General features: G+C 36.6%; 1 protein-coding gene across 2 annotated transcripts in view; it reads right to left on the minus strand.

Moving 5' to 3' along the window:
• The window catches only part of UNC13C (unc-13 homolog C), a 675,102-nt gene that overhangs the window by 609,739 nt on the left and 41,539 nt on the right, over positions 1-23,824 (minus strand). Inside the window, exons 1-2 of one of the 2 annotated variants that reach the window (XM_019832393.3) lie at positions 8,739-9,387; positions 5,707-5,781 (exon numbers count right to left, since the gene is read on the minus strand). The gene's annotated coding sequence lies outside the window, so the exon portion shown is untranslated. Of the gene's footprint in view, positions 1-5,706; positions 5,782-8,738; positions 9,388-23,824 lie in introns of those variants that run through there. The other variant, XM_045059288.1, reaches the window with a different exon arrangement.

Genomic DNA, 23,824 nt, shown 5'->3' on the forward strand with positions numbered 1-23,824 from the left:
GCATTCCATCGGTTTGGCAATGATAACGGCACACGCCTTACTGTCAAGGAACTCACAGTCTCATGAAGAATAGAAAAGAAGACAGTTATAGGCACTAGCAATTAAGACCAGACTAGATGGTGAGGGAGACAGGTGTCAGGAAAGCCAAACCTTCTGGCCCCTGCACAGGCAATCACACATTAAAGCCACACAGACACATCTTGTCTAAAACTGAACTTGCTTCACTTCTCCTGCAAAAGCTGCTTACAGCTCTGTAATTAACCCAGAAGGAATCCCCTAGACTCCCAATGTTTTAAAGCTCGTCTAATTAGGACAAAGGCAGCAGCTCAAGAGGCAGGATGTATACCTCCCAGTCAGAAAGGTACAGGAGAGGTCCCTCAGGCAGCCTAAGGCATACAGCAAGAACAGAAAATGTGCACATGGTCATTGTGGTGTGCTGGGGTTTCTGAAAAAGCAATTTTACGGACACGGTTCAAACCCAAACTTGACTTTCTCCTATTGTTTGTGACACTCATGCCCCATCTTATGTAGCCATCTGCAGAAGCCTCAGGACCCTAAGATGAATTTCAGCAGTGATCTCAACAAAATTATTAATATAAACCTAGTATCCATAAATATTAAAAAATGTACCCTTTTTCAGACAGAGAGTTTATTCAAGTTTTCCTCCAGTAGGATTCTGGCTTTGAATTGCTCTTTTGGGAAGAGAGATGGATTTTGCTTCACATTAATTTTTTCCCCTTGTTCTTTATGACCAATTGTTTTTCTCTTATGATGTGTTAGGAGTCAGGTTTGTGATCTTGGTACAGAATATTTTCCTCAATACTAATAATCGATCCATGTAAGAGTTAACTTACTTTCTAAAGGTTATCTCTACTACATCTCAAAGCAAAAAGAATTCTAATTACCCAGCCACCTCTCACCATTAACACTGTGTTATTTAACTAAATAGGAAATGCCTATTTATCCCAAACATCTACTTACCAATTACAAAGTATTAAGTAAACACCATTTGTGCTAAACATAACTTAATATTTTATAATGTATAAAGCACTAAGGGGAACCCTTAGAAATCTTCCAAGCTATCATAATGAGTATGTATCATTATTATACAGTACTGCAGACACAAGAGGGTTTTTTAATCCTTAAGTAGTATCATCATCTACAAATATCTATTATATTTATTCTTGTTCCAAAGTTACTGGCACCAATTAATTGTTTAAAAATATTTTAATTCATGATAAATAGGAGTTCACAAGACCTTTCCATTAGACTCCAAATTGCTTGGTTTTCTCATTAATATTTAGAGACATACAGTAACAAATTTCTTTGCATAAAAATATGAATAAGCTTTACTTTTTAGAACGTTTTCATCTGGCACTAAACAGTCCAGTAAATTATCTGTCTTGTAGGCATTTTAGATAACCAAACTGAGAGACTGAGTTCACAATAAAAAGAGAAACACGATATGGGTTAACTAAGAAATAGTTGAAAACCAGGCATGCAGAAACTATAACTACTTTGATATGTACCTCCCAGGTGCTCCTACCTCCCAGGTGCTCCTATACTTTTTTTAAAACTACGTCTGGAATTTTATAATTCTAATTTGACACTTGAAATTTGTGTCACATCTTGTGAACTTTATAATTTTTCTGCATTCTGAGACACATCTTCATTCTCATGGAAGGAAGCTCTATATTCCAAACACAACAATCAGCAAATTATATTTTGCACATAAGGCCTCAAGTACAGACAACTGGAACCAACTGAGAGAAACTCATCAAAGCTTATAGTGTTAAGTACATTAAGTGAAAGTTCACCAAGGAACACAAAACTCACAAAGAACACTTACAAAGTCAGGCTCAAATTTACTTTAAGTTCTAGAGTTTATGATACTTTTCCCCTATTGGGCAGCCTCTTTCCTTACTATCATTACTGAGGAATTTAAAGATTTCAAGCTCAGCCAAGGAATTTGAGCATATTTTGGCTCAGACTCCTCATTCACTCTTTTTGGGGAAATTCTCCTCCAAAATCAAATATTGCAGGTGTAAAGCATGTCTATAATTAGCCAGATTGCCTCCTCTGTCAGAAAAAAACAGATGCTCTAAGAATTCCTTTCGAAAACTAAAAAAACACCATTGGAAATTCCCTGGATTTCTTTCCATAATTGTGGTTATTGCTGAATCCTTTGGAAACTAGATACCACAAAGCAGGAATCAGGGTGATTAAGACCAATAAAGTGGATGGAAGTTGGATGTGCTCCAACAGTAAATTGGATAGCCATAAATCACATGCTAGATTATCAGGCAAGATTCACATCAAAAGAAATGAGGGAGGATATGGGACCCCTAACTGAAAAAAGGTAGTACTTGTCTAGAGCCCTTGGTCAAGAACAGGAAGACACGCACCAGAGAAATCGGACATGGGTCTGTAATGTGACATGGCTCCGACCTAGGAAAAGTCAGGCAGGAATGTCCCTTTTTATTCATCTTCCACCTCTCTTGAAGCTACACTTCTGCCTTTCAGTGGTTCTGTTCATGAGCTACGTGGGCGGGCGCTAGATCCTGACATCTGCCATAGAGCTACTGAGGGCCTCATGAAGTCAAAATTCTGAAAATTGAGAATAAATCAGGGTTACTGATCATACCCTAATCTCTCTGCTTGTTCCCAGAAGCATTTTGTAGTGGCAGACTCCTCACAAAGCCTCAGTGATCTGTAATACTGAAAGTCATTCAGATTTGCCGTTTCATTATTCTATGAAGAACATGTATAAGAACATTGGAATCCCAGGGCCATTGATTTCATCAAAAAAAAAAAAAAAGGTGTTCAAACCTATTCCAATTTGTTCTAAAAGTAGTTGCTAAGGTAATTACTAACTTAGGTCACAAGAGAGGCTTAGGTTTTTCCTTCTGACATTGTTTTTCTTTTTGTTATTTCTTACTTTGTATACTGGTCTCTCTCCTTCCCTTACTTGTCTTTTCCTCTATTAACTAGTAATATTATAGACTTTAAATTAAATATAAAAGCAAACAGATTTACTGATTACTCACTCTCTATGTATAAAGTAGTGAAGAATATGAACATAATTAAAATTAACAATAGCTAGTATTCTTTGGACACCTAATCTATATTAGTTTATTTTATTCTTGTAAAAACACTTTGAAACAGTGCTCTTTATGGTGCCATCATCTTCTGATTGAGAAAACAGAAATTTTGAACTTTTGTCAAAGTTTACACAGATCGTGTACTTAATTGCCTTATAGTATTGCTAAAATTTTTTTTAATATTAGGTGGAATAATAAATATCTAAACTATACATCAAGCCCAAAAGCGAAATCTCGTAAGAAAGCCCATGATGCATTAGCAAATGAATCCTGCAACTAATTCAGTTTGTAGGATTGTATAAAATCTCGGTGTTTGGAAACTGAGTATTGTGTTTAATTGGGTCAGAGACTGGGTAAGAAACTGGAAGTAAAACAAAGCTGGAAAGGCAGTCTAAAATCTTGCTGTAAAAGAGTTACTTGTTTTTCCATACTAAGTAGTTTAGAATGTTGTATACAAAGTGGTGTCCTTGAAAGTTTTTGCACAGAGAGTGACATATGCAATGATCAAGGCATTTTTTAGGACAATGAATCTGGCAATAGCAGGCAGAACAGATGCTAGGAATAGAGGCTCATAAAGATAGAACAATTGGAAGATCGAAGCAGTATTTTAGTCATAAAGAGACAAGAACGTGAACTAAGGTGGTACAATAGGAAGAGGAAAGAAAGCATGGCTAGAAATGATGTACCAAAAAGAAACAAGATTTGGTCATCAATACAGATCATGAGGAAGAAAAAGGAAGGGCAAATAACTTGAGATTTGAGCGTGGGAGACAGGAAATTAGGAAAAAGAGCAGTTTGGAGGAGACTAGAATGCAATCTCTTTACTTTGGGGAGACATGTAATGCAAATCCCCTTAATGACTTAGTATAGGCCACTAAAGAAGTTCAGTTCAGCAGGACAAAGAGACAGAGGAACAAAAAATTGCTCCTAACTCAAGGCTAAATGCAGGAAAAAAGCAATTGATGTGGGAATTTATTGTAATTTCTTTTTTTTATTTATCAAGCTTTAGGTCTTATTTTTTTTAAAAAGATGTTCTTCTACCATCCAGTAATATTGTGACAATTTATTGGGTACTTAGCATTATCTTCTAATCCTATCAATTATTGTCCAAGAACAAGAATTAAATTTTAATTTTTACAAGTTGGAGTTTAATCTACATATTTTGCCCCTGTCAATCAACCTTCTTTGAAATTAAGACATAAATAGGTTTGAGAAGTTTCCCAAGTTTGCCCCTTCAGCAATGAGAGGGCCCTGCAATTCCCTTCTAGCATATTCTTACAAGTGTGCCCATCCAGAAGGAAAGACAGCTGGATAGAGAGGACAAATCTACTCATGACTAAATACACATACACTTTAATTGTAAATATTTTTATTGTTTATTTTTGATAGACAGAATGTGAGTAGAGGAGGAAGGGGGGTGGGGGAACACAGAATCGAAGTAGGCTCCAGGCTCCGTGCTGTCAGCACAGAGACCGATGCAGGGCTCGAACTCATGGACCATGAGATCATGACCTGAGTCTAAGTTGGACCCTCAACCAACTGAGCCACCCAGGCGCCCATAATTTTAAATCCTCTCAATAAAATGTTTGATGAATGACTCTAATAAAGTGAGCAGCTAAGTACCTGAATACCATCTGTTTCTTGCAACAAAATGGCAGCACCTCAAAATCTATCAGAGCTGCAGCAAATATTTTATGCCTCACCAATACAGGGCTGTATACACAATATGCAGTTATCTGGAATACGATTAAGCTAATACTTATCGTTGTCTCGTATGTCAAAGAAAACACGTTGACCAATTGTGTACAAGTCCTGAAAGCATTAATTCTGCTTCTTCAGTTTGTCAGGCAGGAACTGATATTTATTAACCTCTCACCTTTGGAGAAGCAAAACAGAATCAAGTAATTCTGTGACTACATTTCAAATAAAGTCAACTCCATCGAGTCTGCACTATGTAAATTTCACAGAATTTGAGTCTAAGAACTGAGTCTTCATGAGCATCAAAGTCTTTTACAGATGAGAAAACCAATGCTTATAAAAGGACAGCCCCAGTTTACCCAGGCAGTTGGAGACTGAACCAGGATTTGACTAACTATAGCATTTTTCTACTAGACCGCAAAATGCAAGGGACTCTTGTCTAAATGTGCAGATTCTCTATTTTTATCTGATTGACAATTTTTACTAAATAGTTCTCACTGATAAAGCATTTGGTTAGGGTTTTTTTCGGGGGGTGGGGTTGTTTTGTTATGTGCCACTGAATAAAGACAGGATTTAAAACATGTCCTTTCTTCCTCCAATGTTTCTAGGATCACATCAGCAGTGTCCCTGCTCAGAAACATGCCTCAGTGATTGTGCCCAAGTCATCAGTTCTTCCATCTATGAAACAGAAATAGTCATCCCTATCTGAAAAGTACTCTTTTCCTTTTCTTTCCCTTAGTTTTAACATACCTGGAAAAGCTAGCTCTGGCATATGTTATTTCAATTTATGAAACAAATGAGGCAAAATATTTTCATTCAAAACATGTTTTTGTCTATCAAAAAGACATATTGCACTTAGATTCTTAAGAGCCAGAATGCTCAGAGGAAAAAAAAAAGTGTATTTTACCTTGAACATAGGACTTAGACCAATGGAGACTGGCTGTTGGGAATAGAGACCGTCTGAAGGTGAAGTTGTAAAAGTCTAAAGGAGACAAGAAAATATTTTAGAGGAAAACCCATCTCCTGGGATCACTTTTTAAACATACTTTGCAAACCGTGAGTATAATTTATTAAGTTGAGTTTATATCTTGCTAACCAGTATTTATTTCCAGAAAATACTTTAATTTACTATGCAGGAAAAATAATATAAAATACTTGTATAAAATACTTGCTATATCAAGATCATAATATTTTCTATAGGCTGGGGCTAAATGATGTAACTAGGATATGCAAGAGATAGGAAACATTTATCCCTCTTGGATCACAACCATTTTCACAAGAGAAGGAGAAATGATCGACTTCACTTCTACTTCTCCAGAGAACTTTTGATCTAGAGGTTAGAAGATGACCTTTCCTCCTATGTTGTCAAATACACCACATGAAGCAAACAGTGCTGTCATAGCCATTATCTCTACAGAGATTATAGAACAGAGGGCTCAGTTTTCTGCAGGCTCAAAAGCTACTAACTGAGAGGGCTATTAATAAGTACCACCCCCCTTTTATAGGTTGGAAGGGAACTGGAGTTTAGCCATCCAAGCACAGAACAGAACACTTAAGATCCGGAAAAGACTTGTAACAATAACATTACAACAAAGGATGCAAGTTTCATTCCTTCAATTTGCATTATGGCTTGTGTGGTATTATCTTAAAGGTATTATCAAATAAGTTGATATTATATATAAATTGTAACACCATTAGAACGTGGCTTTTTATCTGTAAGAGGGTGGTTTAGAAACAAATTTGGCATATATTTAAAATTCTGAAAATTTCCAGCTGAACAACAGCTGTTTTTCTCAGGTAGAAAGGTGATTCCCGTTTCAAAAAATCTGGAGAAAGTCCTTCCAAGAGTAAAGACTATGAGATGGAAAGAATGAAAAACAAAAGCTAATGGTATGAAAACTAGAAGATGATGTACAGGTGGCATTATGTCTCAGAAAACTTACGCTAGGGACTTTACAATGCATTAGCCGAATAGGTCAATGGGACTGGAAGTGCACGGAGTATGGGAAAAAGAGCATTGGTTCTCAAACAAGTAGTTTGAGGAAGGGAAGGGAAATAGTTTACCTTGTTAATAAGTACATGGTAAGTGAATTTTCTAGGCTTATCTAACATGTTCATCTCATATTTCAGATGAGCACATGGTGATGACAATTTCTAGAAGAACTTTCCAAATCCCTGTAGTGGAAGCCTCACAACAAATAATCAAATGCTAGGAAATAAACCTGTACCTGTTTATTCACTTTCAAATTCAAGTTCACAGTTCGACTGAAATTATACTTAGAATTCCATTGTGGTCTGAACTGGTAACTTTATATGTGAGAGTTTTGAATATTCTTTTAAATTATCTCAGCTCAGTTCATTCATCAGTTTGAAAAATAATCATTTAGTGGATTCAGTGAGATTACTGTAGTGTCATTGCTATTGTGTTTCATCTACAGATGTTATAATGTTTTTTCATACAAGATGTCAACATAAAAGAAATACACAATTTTTTCCATACCATACTAATGAATGCAAACTCAACTTATGCCCATCTTTCAAATCACCCTTCTGGCCCAGTAACTGCTTGTGATTATTTACCATATTTTGATATCGTTGTGAAATGATATCAAGGGTGAAATTTTGAAATACCTGATTTACCCATTTTTTTCTTTGTATGGCCCAAATCAGTGCTCTGTATTGCTAACATGTGGCAAAAAAGAGGTTTTAATTTTAAAAGAGCAGGATGGTGATTTACTTTATAGTATGCATAAATTACAGTTTAAATCTCATTTATTTCTACTCCATTTGGAGTTTGAAATCTTAAGAAAATACTAGTAACAATAAAGTCAGTTTCTAGAGCTTTGGCATTAACTCTTTGTATTAAGTCAAAAATCTGTAATTATTTTGATATATATAAAAAGGTACCAAACTTTCCCATTCTCTTATTTCTCCCCTCCAGTAAAGCTCATTGAATTTGAATACATGTATGTTTTAATGTATTACCAGTTGTACCCACTTTTATGAAAATAATGTACTCAAGTATAAAAGACTGCAAGATTTTTAAAAGCACTATATTTACTATTAATTTAAAAATTAGATAAACTTATATTCTTACTTTTTAAAGAAATGCAGAGTATTTGCAAAATCTCATTTTTATGTGAGTTACCCACCCACCTCTTTCCTTTTTCCCTTTAAGCCTAATAAAGAAAATTGACTTTAAGCTTTGTCATTTCAGCCTAAGGTACTAAAAGGCAGCCAACGTTACTATTGTTGCCCTTTCTCTTTATTATACAAGTATATCGATGATGTAATTGCAGAAGTTAGGGTTTACTCGAGCTGTTGAAGCAAAAGGATTTTTTTAGACTGCCTCCTTCAGCACCACAGAACAATTGTAAAACAGAACCAAGTATACAATTTAAGCAATTCGTCTCTTGAAAGCAAATCCGCAGGATCTTCGTCTTGAAGGACTGATCAAGAGGTCGAAATGCAGAACCACTGGTAAAGCTCAATTTGCTCCAGACCAATGCTGAGCTGGAAAAACACTTGAGCAACATAGTGCTAGTGTATGGCATTTTGGCTTTTAACCCCTTCCTAGAAGCCTTCAACTTTTATGATTGGGTCTACTGTTGCCCCCCAAAGCCCACAGGATTAGGAAACATCTCAGCCTTTTATCCCAGCCTTGTTTGTCCCTAAGCAGATATTCCCCTGAAAGTTGAGTGAAAAGTAAGCAATCATTTATCATTCTGCATTTCAAATAAAGCAATGATTGAGAAGTCCATGATCCTACATAGAGCCACCCATATTAACACAGAAGAGCTGAACATTTACAAATCTATCTACTACACTAGGAGAACCCTCATGGCTGTGATTCAAAGTGCAAACAAAAAGAATCAACAAGAAAATACAGAAACAAAATCACATGCAGATGAGGCAGCGCATACAGGGAAAAGAACATACCTGAGGGATTCTCCTTTTAAAAAAAAAAATGTACACACCAGCTGGGCTGTTTCTCCCCTCCTTTTGGAGTGTATGTGTTTTCCCTTCAGGAATACCACTTGGAATCGTGTTTCTAGTCTCCTTTCCTTTATTCAGCCACAAATAGAGCAGGAGAGGAGGCTGCATCCCAGCGATCCGACTCAAGTGCAATCAGGCATGCCTTTGGTCTGCAACGGTGTCTGTTCTTGTCAATTCTATCGTGCTCCCCAGGCAGCAGCCTCCAAAGCAATTTTACAACTTAGCTGCTGGCATGAAACTGCCTTTCACTCTCCTCATTGCCAAATTGCTTCGGCAGCTCATTTCTCATCCCTGTCTCTAAGAAAGCAAACCGGGTTGTCTCCCGTGCGTTGACGAGCGCCAAGGTTCATCAACAATTGAGGGTGAGGAGCATCGCGGCTGAGTGCGTGCAGGGAACTTCACACAGCGCGGGCCACGGCTGCTTTGGGGAATGCAGCACAGACACTGCGATCCCCCAGCCTCCTCTGCCCAGAGCGCCTCGGCTCCCTCTGCTGTCGCCCCTGCTGCTGTACAGAGCAGCTCCTCCAGGCTGAGCCACAGCCCCTGCTCACGGAAAAGCACCGTGGCCGCTGCCAGGGGTGGCCGGCGTCACCACCACACTGACAACTAACTGTGGGACGCAGCTTCATCGCTGGGGAAAACGCCTGGGTGCCAGAGCTTCCTCAGCCTTTTTTTTTTTTTTTTTTTTTTTTTTTTTTAAATCACGGAGAGATGACCTAGGAGACAACTGTGCGGCCAATTCTGCTAGCTAGCTGTGTTTGCAGCCTCTTTGATAACGAGAATAATTCAAAAATTACTGGTTCAGATGTAATTGGCTGTGCTTGGAATCATGAAAAGTACACTGCACACAGTCTAATTCCCAAATAGCCACTGAGAGGCAGCTGACCGGACCCCGTATTTAAAGGGAATAGATGCTGGGATCCCATCCCAGATGCTTTTCTTCTTCTTAATGTGTGGAAAGCCATTTGAAGGTGATTCTTTAAAAATCTGAATTAAAGACACGTACACAAATCAAAGTGGGAAATGGTGGAAACTTAGAGTAATACAAAGGTTTTGCTTCTCACTTAGACCGACTTTCCATTTAATGTTAATGTTCTAAAGATCTGGCTGGGAATTGGACAGGCTTGCTTTCTTTTTTAGTTTTGCTGAGTCGAGGAGGTGGAGGGAGTAACAGCTCCCACTTTCCATCAATAAAGCATTTTCTATCCTCTAACCCTCCTGTTGAAACAAACAAAAAAAAAGTACTGGCTCTTAAAATAGAGCCTTCAAGGAGCTCAAGTCCTGGAATAATTTATAGATTTGAGGCTGCATCTGGTCTGTTATCTTTCTTCTATCTACTTTCCCTCACATTTTAGAAAATAGATGGGTGTTTCCAGGACGAAAGAATAGTCAATGATTAACAGATTAGACAGTAGAACGTATAGATTTGTGTGGCATTTTTCAGTACACATAAGGATACATGGGTCTGACCAACTTTAGAATGGACTCTACCTTACCTGAACATGTAATATTCCCTCATTGACAGCAAACCCAACAGCTAAGCCTGACAGATCATTTTTGGCAAAACCTGTGCCAAACCCATTCCACCCACTACAGGTGACAACCAATAACACCTCTACAATTAAAAATAACTGCCCCCAATTCAACACAATGTATGTGTCAGGTGCCAGGAGCTGAGCCCTCCCCACTCCTGGCTCTCAGCCCCACCTTTAGCTCACAGCCACACAGCTTCCTCAACCGGCTGCTCAAGTGACTGTTAATGGACTTGAGCATCTGCTCGAGGTCTAATGAGCTGCATCAGGGGGGCAAACACTAGGGCAGCGTGATCCCTGCCTTCAACAGCTCCAGAGTGGTAGGCAGGACAAAGCTTTGCTGCCCCTGGCTGTAAGCACACAAGAGGAGCAAAGGAAAACTGTCAGATCTCAAAGTAGGTAGGGCAAAACTTGACTTTTTTAGATAGAAGAATTCAGGCTAGCCAATATACTGTTTTGAAGAATGTCCTTTAATACACAGAGGAAAGAACACCTACTTATAGAGGCTTTTTCTTCTTTTTTGGGTGTACAATACCCAGAACAAAGTGCTGAAGCTATGCTCAGTGGAGAGCCCCAGCACCCAGAATAGTGCAATGTAGAGGAGACCTCAGTCAAGTAGGGTATAATGTCAGTGGATTAAATGTTAAAACCTAACCTATAGAAGCAAATACAGGTAAGGTGATCCTATTCCTGTGCGGTTGTCAGAATGTGTTGTATGTACTGGGATGAAAGAGGAGTCCAAGTATTGCTCTAATTCAAATAATCTCGCAGAGGAAACAACAACAGGGATGGTGATCATCAGGCTGTTTTTAAGAATATATCTTTCAAGAACATTCCAAAGTTAGTGTGTGTGTTCTGATAGATGCACTGCTTAGCTGTAATCATCAGGATCGTGGTTATGTATTTCAAAATGGAAACTATTTACATCTCTGAGAGTGGCAGGAATCATGTATCTGAGGGACACCAGATGCTAATAAAGTATGTCACTACTGGAGAGAATGACAGAGCTTTACAACTTTATTGACCTACAGGGACATCAAAATCTGTAACAGTATTTCCTTGGCTCTTGATGGCTAGTTTTCATCTAAATACTTGATTTGAATAATATATAATCACCATCATATGAATACTGCAATCTGTTAGAGTTCTACACATTCTTATCAGTAAGACACATTCCACTTTTGCAAGAACTTATCAAATTCTTGAATTAGTAACATAAAACACAGGATAGGAAATGAGCGATTTCCATTTATATACTTAACACCTCTAGAGATACGTACATGCCCCAAAACTTACTCACAGATGGATTGATTGAAACTGTAAGATAATTTCTGCTTTAAATCTTTCAACAGTAATTTCAGGAGGAGAAAACCTCTGGGGTACCATTCATCTCCCATGTCCCAAGACATAAGGTGGGCCAGATCATTTGTCTCATTTATGGTTCAGGTGGGAGAAGAACCATTCTGGGTCACTGGTCATTTTTTTATTGGTAATAAAGCCTAACTAAACCAAAAAGATCAAGTTAAAGGCCTGTTCTTGTAGAATTCTGTTACTGCCTGTTCATTTGGCTTTAAGCAACAGAGAATTCTTGAAAAAGCAGGAATCAACCTTTTATGTATTGAATTCCATTTTCTGTTTTCTAGAAAACCTTGCTCTTTATTTTAGGGAGATGGTAACCAATCACTGGACCTATTAAAAAAAAACACTCAATAGTCATTGGTTCCCTGTTTCCATTTAGATGAATTGGTGAATTGGATTAACGTTAAAATAATCAACATAGTCAAGACAAAAACATGTTTACATCAAAATTATTGTTTCTAGCTTTGTATAACTGAATAATGTATAGGCAAACAAATAGTTGGGAATAAGCCATCACACAGACTGGAAAGATTTGCAAAATGTTCATTTAAGGATAGTAAAGCACACACTAAGTTCTATTCTTGAAGTTTTCCATTAAATTAGAAGTCATGTAAAAATTGTACCTTTGAAATGAAGTAACACTGTGTAACTTTGGAGACCAGGTCATACAAGTACTGCAGCTTTCTTTTTGCCCACTCTCTCTTGGTTTGCTCACTCTGAGTAAAATTCGCTGCCATGTCCTGAGGACACTCAAGCAGCCTAGAAGGAAGCCCGTAGGACTAGTACCTAAAGTCCCCTCCCCATTGCCAGAAAGGAACTGAGACTCCCTACCAACAGTCATGTGAAAAAGCCATTTTAGAAGCTGACCTTCTACCCACATTCAAGCTTTGAGAGGACTCCAGCTCCTGCTTACATGTTGAATGAAACTACCTAAGAACCCCTAAAGCACAAACACACAGCTATGCTATTCTAGAATTTTTCACCCATGAAATAATGTTCGTTAAAAAAAAAAAAGGAAGAAATATACTGTTAGAATTTCCAAAGAGAAATTAGATTGACTGTTCTTCAACTTGTGGATTTAAGTACACTATAGTCTCTTAAGATGTAAAACTTTTACTAGTTCAAAAGAGTACATGCACCCCTAGGTTTATAGCAGCATTATTTACAAGAGCCAAGATATGGAAGCAACCGAAGTATCCAGTGATTGACAAATGGATAAAGATGTGCTCTACACACACATACAATAGGTTATTATTCAGCCATAAAAGATTGAAATCTTACTGTTTGCAATGACATGATGGAGCTAAAGAGTATAGTCCTAAATGAAATAAATCAGAGAAAGACAAGTATCATATGATTTCACTTGTGGAATTTAAGAAACAAATGAGCAAAGGCAAAAAGAAACAAACCAAGATAAAGACTCTTAAGTATACAGAACAAAATGATGGTTACCAGAGGGGAGGTGGTTGGAGGATGGGTGAAACAGGTGATGGGGATTAAGGAGTGCACTTGTCATCATGTGCACCAGCTGATGTATGGAATTGTTGAATCAGCATATTGTACACCTGAAACTAATGTAACACCGTATGTTACCTATCTAGAAATAAAATACAACTTAAAAGAAAAAGATGTGGAAGTGTGAGGTTCAACAAATTCAGGAACAAGAGGAGAATGTCACACTTCCCTAGTCAGTATTGCTGGCTCTCTTCTCTGTGCCCTCTTAGCAATTTATAAGCCTCTGTGGTGGTAGTAGCTTAGTATAAGGTATATTAACAATTAATTTACTCTTTACCCTAAGCCTTTATGGGCTTGACTGCCAGAGACCTTGGTTCATTCATTTTTGTATCACCAATGTCCAGTTGAAAGACTCATAAAAGGTACGTTGAGTTTAGTTAGTAGAGCAGAGCTAATGAGGCTAAGGACATGGGTTGAGCCCCTGTGTAGCCAATTAGCTTTGTTCTATTCCTTGGTCCAAATGGCACCCTTTGTTCCTACCAGCTGTCTTACAAATGTGTAACTGAACAAACCACCTAACTACATATTCCAACAGTGTTAAGTCAGTGACATAATAATGTCTCAAGTTTAATGCTCTTGCAAAGTGTTTTTACATACCTTTTCTCATTTGATACTTATCTTTAAAAACCTGCAAGATATTATAATGGTCTTGTGATTGCCCCATACTAAAATGATAGACACTACAAAAGCCTGCATGACTTACCTGACTATATAGAACTAGTAAGTGGTGGTAACTAGAGTAGAAATGAGGCATGCAACTTCTACTTTAAAACTTGTTTCAGCAAGTAGCTGGCCAGTATTCAAACACCATAATCAATGGCAAATTTTGCTGTGTTTTAGAAATTTAATAAAGAGTTTAATTACTTAAGCAGATACTTTTTATTTTTAGAGAGAGAGAGAGAGACAGAGAGACAGAGAGAGTGAGCAGGAGAGGGGCAAAGAAAGAAGGACAGAGAGAGAAAATTCCAAGCAGTCACCATGCTATTAGCACAGAACTGGATGTAAGGCTCAAACTCACAAACCGTGAGATCATTACCTGAGCCAAAGTCAGAAGTTGTACTGACTAAGCCACCCAGCAACACAAGCAGATACTCTTTTAAAATAAGTCTACTTGGGTAACAATCATTAGACTTTGGGTAACCATCAGGAGATGCTGAATGCTGTTTGGTGTGAAGCATCTATAACTCCATTCTGTTGCTCTCGTCTCTGCATCTATAAAATTCAGGTCAGCACCATACTCAAGCAAATTATCAGTTGAAGGGTTGTTTTTGTTGTTGTTGTTGTTTTTTTTTAAGAGGTTCTAATTGCTAGTAAGATACAGAATTTGGACAATATCAAGTAAAATGATTTCCATTCCCTTACTCCTTCAACTTTTGCTTATTTATGGTAACTATGATTTAATGATACAACACAGCATTGAAAATCCCAGACTCTGGAAATCAGATGCCTAATTACCCAGCTTTGCCCTAGCATGAACTCTTTCTGACCTTGGTCAAATGTCTTAAGTAAGCCTTGGTTACTTCATCTGTAAAATTTTTAAAAAATAATTCCTATTTATACTGTTTCTAGTGAATCAAATATCAAAGTCCAAGTAATTCAGTATATACTGACATGTTGTACGTACTCAGCAATCATCATTATCTAATAATAATTATCAAAATTTGTACCAGGTATCATTGTCATTATTTTCTACTATTATTAACCTGACCTCCATTCATCAGAGGACCTCCATTCCTTTTCAGAGGAATTCTTGTATTTATTAAGACTTTTAAAAAATCAACTCCAAAGACCCCATCTTTCACTCCTAGCTCTGCTGCTTTCTCTGTATTGCCATATTGGTTATGTAAACTCCCGGAGCCTTAGTTTCCTGTGTTTGTATGTACTGTGAGTTCAGTCATTATGTTACATGTTTCCTTTTTTAGCTTTATGGATTCTCGAATGCTTATTTCAACTTTGTTTGAGCAAAGTAAAAATTATTATTTTAATGATTTATATTTGCTTGCTAAATGTTTTATGCCCACTAGACATTTTCCTATGCTTGACAACAAAGTTCATACATAATTTGATCTTGCAGAATATTAGAAGAAATGTCTCCGATAAAACATTTATATACACAGTAATAAACCAATGATTCTTATATTTTCCTTCCAAGAACAGTAATGATTTCTTTTCTTGTGAAAATTAAGGAGTATAATTTTGAATCATATTACCTGCCAGTATTTCAGGAGTTATTTAATACGTGCTAATCATTCCAAGAGCAATGAAAATGACCTCAATAGGAGCTCCATGATGACTGGGTGAGAACCATTATTGCCCAGAAACTCATAGATTCAAAATTCATGAAGATATATGCTTTGTCCAACAGGTGTCTTAAAACCATTTTTGGATTAAAGTGATTTTAATTGCCCAGTTTCTGTTGTAAGCAATGATTAATGACTCATACTAATAGTGTTTTCCACCTAAATTAATAATGGTCTTGGATGCATACAAACCATAAAGAACAGATTTCATTGAAATGGTCTAAAATACTTTCATCAAAAATATATTCACTTAGAGCATTTTATTTAATGTAATTGGACATTTTTTCTTTTACGTTACATTCATATTCTGCTCAGTTTCCTAGTTGTTTTTCTCCAGAGAACACATCTACACACTCTGCAGGCCTGGAACAAAAAAAGCAAAAACAAAACCCTGATTTCTGGTTTGGAGCCAGGGAGAAAGACCCTCTGTTAACTATCATCAGAAGTGTTGGCTCTAGCTTAACTGTGAACAATATTAACTTTGTCTTTAGAGCTTTTCACTTTCCATGTCTTTGCCCTTTATTTATTCTTCGGCACTTCTTTGGTTACTTTGGCTATTCTACTGAGATAGACTCTGTAACTAACCAAGGCTATGTTTTAAATTAATCAAGTATGTCACTTGGAGGAAGAGAAAGTTAAAGCAATGAAACCATAGTCTTTTTAGGGTAATTCAGACATCATAGCACGTAGATACAGTTGGTAATTTTGATTTATGGGGCGTCTATAAAATGAGGTGAAATGAAGAGCACCTATAAATTTGTTTGTTTTATAGATTAAATACCTGAAAAATATAAAGAGTTTGACAGAGTATCAGCCATTATTGTTATCATCATTATTATCATTCATTTAAGGGTGCTTGGAAGAGGAAATGCTGTACCTTTGGAAGGTGGGAGAACAAAGTAGTATCTTACAGCATCTTATAACAATTAAAAGGGAGATCATCAAAGTTTCCCCCATGCAGATGAATTTACCAGTTTTCCAACATATACCTTGAAATAAAGTAAGTATTTTTAAATTTTTTTAATGTTTTTATTTCTTTTTGAGACAGAGAGAGACAGAGCATGAGCAGGAGAGGGGCAGAGAGAGAGGGAGACACAGAATCAGAAGCAGGCTCCAGGCTCTGAGCTGTCAGCACAGAGCCTGACATGGGGCTCGAACTCGCAGACTGTGAGACCATGATCTGAGCTGAAGTCGGATGCTTAACCAACTGAGCCATCCAGGCGCCCCCAAAATAAGCATTTTTAACAATTCTGGAAAGGTATTCGGCTTAAAAAACATGGTCTTCTTAACACCTATAATTTCAACAGCCAGTAGACACTTTTTTTTGGCACTAATAGATCATCCTATACTAAATTAAAAATACAGCTGCCCGTAAATACTTTCTCCCATTCTGTATGTTGCCTTTTCACCCTTCATTGTTTCCTTTGATGTGAAATTTTTAAGTTTGATGTAGTTTCATTGGCCTACTTTTGCTTTTGTTGCCTGTGCTTTAAGAGGTCATATCCAAGAAGGCATTGCCAAATCCAATGTCTTGAAGATTTCCCCCCATATTTTCTTCTAGGATTTTTATAATTTTAGTCTTCACACTTAAGGCCTTTAATCCACTTTTAGTTAATTTTTGTATATGGTGTAAAGGTCCAGGTTCATTCTTTTGCACGTGGATATCTAGTTTTCCTGACACCATTTGTCAAAGACTATTGTTTCTCCACTGTGTGATCTTGGCACTGTTGTCAAAGATCATCTGACCAGATACAGGAAGTTATTTCTGAGCTCTGTATTCTATTCCATTGTTCTATAGGTCTTTATCTGATAAAAGGTTAATATTCAGATCTGTAAGGAACTTTTAACAACTCAGCAACCCAAAACAATTAACCCAATTTAAAAATGGGCAAAGGATGTAGTGCCTGGGTGGCTCCATCGATTAAGCATCTGACTCTAAATTTTGGCTCAGGTCATGAATTCATGTTTCATGAGTTTGAGCCCCGCTTCGGGCTCTGCACTGACAGTGTGGGGCCTGCTTGGGATATATTCTTTCTCTCTCTCTCTCCCTCCCTCTCCCTCTCTTTCTCCCTGTCTCTACTCTTCCCCAGCTCTTTCTGTCAAATAAATAAATTTTTAAAAAATGGGAAAAGACTTGAATACTCCAAGAAGATATACAAGTGGCCAACATATAAAAATGGCAAATATATGAGACATATACAAATAGCAAGCCTATGAAAATATACTCAAGGTCACTAATCATTAGAGAAACGCAAATCACAACCACAATGAGATATCACCTCCCCTTTATTAGGATGGCCACTATCCAAAAATTAAATAAAGAACAAATATGAACAAAGATATGGAGAAATCGTATCTCTTCTGCACTGTTGGTGGGAATATAAAATGGTGCAGCCACCATGCAGTTTCATCACCAACAGTAGGGAGTTTCCTCAACAAATTTAAAATAGAATTACCATATAACCCAGCAATCCCACTTCTGGATATAAACCCAGATGAATTGAAAGCAAGATCTCAAGGAGGTATTTGTGTACCCATGTTCACTGCAGCATTATTCATAATAACCATGAGATAGAAGCAAACCAAAAGTCCATCAATGGATAAACAGATGAAGAAAACATAATAGATATAAACAATAGATTATCATCCAACCTAAAAAAGGAAATCCTGTCACATGTCACAACAAGGATAAAGCTATGGAACATTATGCTAAGTGAAATAAAGTAGTTACAAATAGACAAATACTGTGTGATGCCACTTATATGAGGTACATAAAGTAGTCAAATTACTTTATAGAATTGTAAAGTATTAGAATGGTCATTGTCTGGGACTGGGGAAAGAAAAGTGAGATGTCGTTCAATGGGAATAGAGTTTTAGTTTCATGAGATAAAGTTCTACGTACCTGTTAGACAATATGAATATACTTATCACTCCTGAACTATATACTTAAAAACGATTAAGAAGACATATTTTATGTTATGGGTTTTTTTTACCACAATTTTTATTTTAAAAACATTTCTATCTGAAAGGGTTATTATGTTGAACTATGTATTAACATTCAGAAATAATTTATCATATTTACCTCTATTTTTGAGGTAGAGAAGAGAATGTTGGAACTGTCTCCAACTCAAGCTCCTTAAAAGAATGAATGGGGGCTGTATTCAAGTGCCTCACATTTCTCAGGCGCTTTCCATCCTCACTCTTGTCTCTCTTAGGCTTATGTCCAATGACATTCTGCTCTGACTCTTCTTCACTTCTTTTTCAGCCTACGATCATTTTCCCTGGACTATGCCTTCTACTATAATCTGTGAGTCTGAGATCTCTAGAACTCCAGAGTTTCTGGATGGCAAACTCAATCCAAGCATTCAAAATATAATTTTTCTCTTTCTCTTGCAAGACACAGGTTGGAATCACAAATGGCCCTAATGATCTAACATGGATCTAATGATCTAATGAACCAGGTCATGTCAATGGTTTGAGTCAGTTGAGTGTGGTAAAATTCAAAGATGTAGGGACTATAGTACACCACAAAGGATAGGGCCTATATGAAAGGAATAGCTGCCAAATGACAGTAGCACAAAAGAAATCTGCTTGTTTTTCAAAACAGACTAGAAATCTGGAAACTTAGGCAAATACTTGTGATGTTTAAAACCATCTTCATGTAAAAATAAAATGCAGTAATACCATGGGTTCTTTGCTTACTGGACATCAGCTTTTGACTCTTGCTATAAAGCTCAAAGAGATAAGAAAATCGGATCTTTTCCCAAGATGACACACAAAAACAAGACTAACTCCACTTTTCTTATAGAGAACCCCAAATATGGGAACTTTATTATACCTTAGGACTTAAGATCTTTCCTTAGCCCAACAATTGTTTCTGACACTTCTTGGTATCAGTGGCTTCCACAAGCTATTGTTAGTTGATAGGTTTGGTTCCAAAAGTTCCTCCCAGAGTTTCAGTGATTATACTGAAACCCTCTTTCCTTGGTCACTCAATGTCCTGAGCGTCTCTGCTTCCTCACACTATTTTCCTTAAGTTCTTCCTTATCCAGAGAAGTATATGATATCTTACAAGTTTCCACTGTCCTTACCAGTGTCATACTCTTAGACTGATAGAAACCTTCCAATATCAGGGGCCCCTGCTTAATTCACTAAAGGCAACTATGAGCTGAATCTTAAAACTGAGGAACTAGTTCTCACAGCAAAAGTCAAAACCCACTGGGACTGCCTGGAGAAATGAGCTTTTATAATGTATCATACAGTCTCTTAACTCCTCTCTAAAGAATGCTCTAATATACAAGGAGTTGGGCCACATTTCCCTCCGGCCCAGAGTGTAAGGATACTTTTTATTTTAGTACCCAAAGCCAAGTTTCCAAAGCCATGAAAACAATCCCATTTTACCATCAGGGTTAGTCCCCATTGTGCACAGAATGCATGTATGAATCAAAACCCAATTATGTTCATTGGTTCTCAGAAATTCTCCAAGTTAAATAAGCAAAATATACTGAGACACAGAGGTCAAAGGAAAAAAAATGAAGCTACCTATTTAAGAACAAAGGCTTTCTAGAATCTACTGATCTAAGGATAAATTTTCTTTAAGTAACTCATCACAATTGACACTGTTCATTACTATCTACATGGAACCACCAAACCAATTTCAACAAACTGGCTTGTGCCAAACAGAAAGACAAATACTTGATAGAGCAATAGAATTTAACATAATTTCTGCTTCTCCTTTCCTTCCTACCAGCACCTTAATCTTTAGGATGAGCTGTCCTCCAAGACTAGTTCAAGGGAATACCACTTAAAACTAGACAGTAACTAAATACCAAAATCAAAATCCCAGAAACAGCCAATAATCAAAAATAGTTGATAAGATATTTTCATCCCCAAATATAAACAGCTACAAGACCCTCCTACTTTCAACTTTTGTATGAGAAGAAATAGAAGGAAGCAATAAGATATATAAATGACTTGAGAACAGGAGAACCCAAAAACAAAGGCACTCACTTAAAAACACAGTCATTTGAGATCAGCAACTACATACTTCAGCTCACAATGACTGCAAAAAATCGATGTTCTTACAAACTAATTTTGTGGAAAAGTGAGTAGAAAAATACAGCTCCCATATGCAAATTTTCAAAAACAAAAATATCTCCCTAGAAAGTAAAAACATGACATAAAACCCCACAAAACAGATTTTAAAAAGTAACTTAAAAATAAATAAAAATTTAAAAAATAAAAAAGGTAGTATTTCAAAAGAGCTACAATTTAAGATAATGATATAAGCTATGAAAGAGTAATGCAAGTTACAATTAGAAAAACCACAGGGTGCCTGGGTGGTTCAGTTGGTTAAGCATGCAACTTTGGCTCAAGTCATGATCTCACTGTTCCCAAGAGTAAGCCCAGACATTGGGCTCTGTGCTGATAGCTCAGAGCCTGGAGACTGTTTCAGATTGTGTCTCCCTCTCAGTCTCTGCCCCTCCCCTGCTTGTGCTCTGTGTCTCTCTCTCAAAAATAAACAAACATTAAAAAAAAATTTTTTTTGAGAAAACCAATAAAGAAGGTTATAAAAGTAAGAAAAAACAGAAAAATTATTTTAGAAATGAAAGAACACAATATGCATAAACACAACTGATAATACTTTGAGAACTACAAGCACAAGGAGTAATTTTTTTTAATTAAAAATATTTAAAATAGTAAAAGTAATTCAAGAAAAAATTACAGCTATAAAAGCTAGGCAAAGAAAATCTAACAGGCATGTAATAGAAGGATCTGAACAGGGGGAAAAAGGAAATATTTAAATGAAGGAAAATTTCTTCAAATTTAAAACAAAAAAAAATTGAAATGTGTTGTTTCAGAAGACACATTGCATACCTGGAAAAGTTAATCCATAAAAATCAATACCAGCAGTATTCTGCTAATGATTTCACATCCAGAACAAAAGACCAAGTTACTTATAAGGAAAAAAGGAAAAAAAAAACACACCTTTTTTCAGAGAACTGGAATAATCCAAAGATTTGTGGGAACTACAGAGACCCTGAATAGCCAAAGCAACCTTGAAAAAGATAAAACTTGAGCTAACACAATCCCAGAATTCAACATTATACTACAAAGCTGTAGTAATCAAAACAGTGGGGTACAGGCACAAAAACAGACACACAGATCACCAGAACCGAGAACCCAGAAATACAGCCACACTTGCATGGTCAGTTAATCTATGACAAAGGAGGCAAGAATATACAATTGGAAAAAGTCTCTTCAACAAATTATGGGAAAACTGAAGAGCTACATGTAAAAGAATGAAATTGAACCACCTTCTTACAGTACACAGAAAATAAACTCAAAATGTGATTAAAGATCTAAATTTGAGACCTGAAATCATAAAATTCCCAGAAGAAAATACAGGTAGTAAACTTTTTGACATAAGCCATAGAAACATTTTTCTAGATATGGCTCGTGAGGCAAGGGAAACAAAAGTAAAATTAAACTGTTAGCACTACACCAAAATAACAACCTTTTGCGTAGCAAAGAAAACCATCAACCAAAAGACAACCTACCAAATGAGAGGAAATCATTTGTAAATGATGTATCCAATAATGGGTTGATATCCAAAATATATAAAGAACTTATACAACTCAACACACACACACACACACACACACACACACACACACACACACACACTGATTAAAAATGGGCAGAAGACTTGAATAGACATTTCTCCAAAGAAGACATACAGATAGCCAATAGGCTTATAAAAAGATGCTCAATATCACTAATCATCAGGGAAATGCAAATAAAAGTCACAATTAGACATCACCTCATTTTTCAGAAAGGCTAAAATAAAAACACAAGAAATAACAAGTGTTGGCAAGAAAGTAGAAAAAAGGAACCTTCGCACACGGTTGGTAGAAGGTGATATATCCACTGTGGAAAACAGAGAGATCACTCAATTTAAAAATAGAACATATGGTCCAGTAATTCCACCACTGGGTATTTACCCAAAGAATATAAATATACCATTTCAAAAAATGTACATACACCCCTATGTTTATTATGGCACTATTTATAATAGCCAAATCATGGAAGCAACCCAAGTGTCTACTGTTAGGTGAATGGATAAAGAAGAGGTAGATAAATGGAGTATTACTCAGCCATAAAAAAGAATTAAATCTTGCCATTTGCAACAACATGGATGGATCTAGAGGGTACAATACTATGTGTAATAACTGAGATAAAGACAAATACCACAGGATTTCTCTCATATATGGAATTTAAGAAACAAAGAAATAAACAAAACAAAGAAAAAAACAGACTCTTAACTACAGAAAACAAATTGATATTTACCAGAGGGGAGGTGGGTGGGGGGAAATGGATGATGTAAGTAAAATGTATACAACTACCGAATCACTATATTGTACACCTGAAACTAGTGCAATACTGATTTTTTTTTTAATTTTTTTTTTTAAGGAGACAGAGAGCATGAGCAAGAGAGGAGCAGAGAGAGAGGGAGACACAGAATCTGAAGCAGGCTCCAGGCTCTAAGCTGTCAGCACAGAGCCCGATGTGGGGCTCGAACTCACAAACTGTGAGATCACGACCTGAGCTGAAGTTGGACACTTAAACGACTGAGCCACCCAGGCGCCCATGTTTTTCTGATGTACAAAGTTCTTTAAACATACAAAAATCAAATATTCTTGTTTTCTCACCTTGAGAAGTACACTATAAACAGAACTTCAGATAATCCAAATGAATGGGGATATGGCATAAAAAATTGGTCATATTGAACATCAGTTGTTAACATTATAAAAAAGAAATATAATGTGTCTTTTATGGAAAGGTATATGCAGCTACTTATGAAATAATCCTATCAAAGATGCTTGAACCTGAGCCTAATCAAGCCAGTAGATCAACTACTGATTTACATAAAATATAAATCATAGAATGTGTTAAGTATGCCACAGGGATCTAATCAACAGAATCCAGAATGTGAGAACTCTGTAAAACTCCTTCTAAAACAATTTCTTTAAGCAGTAAACTTTGAAAGAAAAAATAAAGGAAGGAAATATAGATTGAAGCACATTTAAAAGACAACAAATAAATTCAATATTTAGATTTTATTCAGATTCTAATTAAGTAGGGGAGAGAAGGAGAGAAAGAAGGAGGAAGGAAGAGGAAGAGGGGAAAGAGGAGGAAAGACAAAATCTTTGAGATAATTGAGAATTTAAACATCCAAAAGTTGATTTAATAATGTTAGAGAAGCAATGTTATACAAGGCTATGTTAAAAGTGTTTAAATATTTTAAAGATGCATCCTGAAA

The sequence above is a fragment of the Felis catus genome, chromosome B3 (assembly GCF_018350175.1).
Source record: "Felis catus isolate Fca126 chromosome B3, F.catus_Fca126_mat1.0, whole genome shotgun sequence".
NCBI lineage: Eukaryota > Metazoa > Chordata > Mammalia > Carnivora > Felidae > Felis > Felis catus.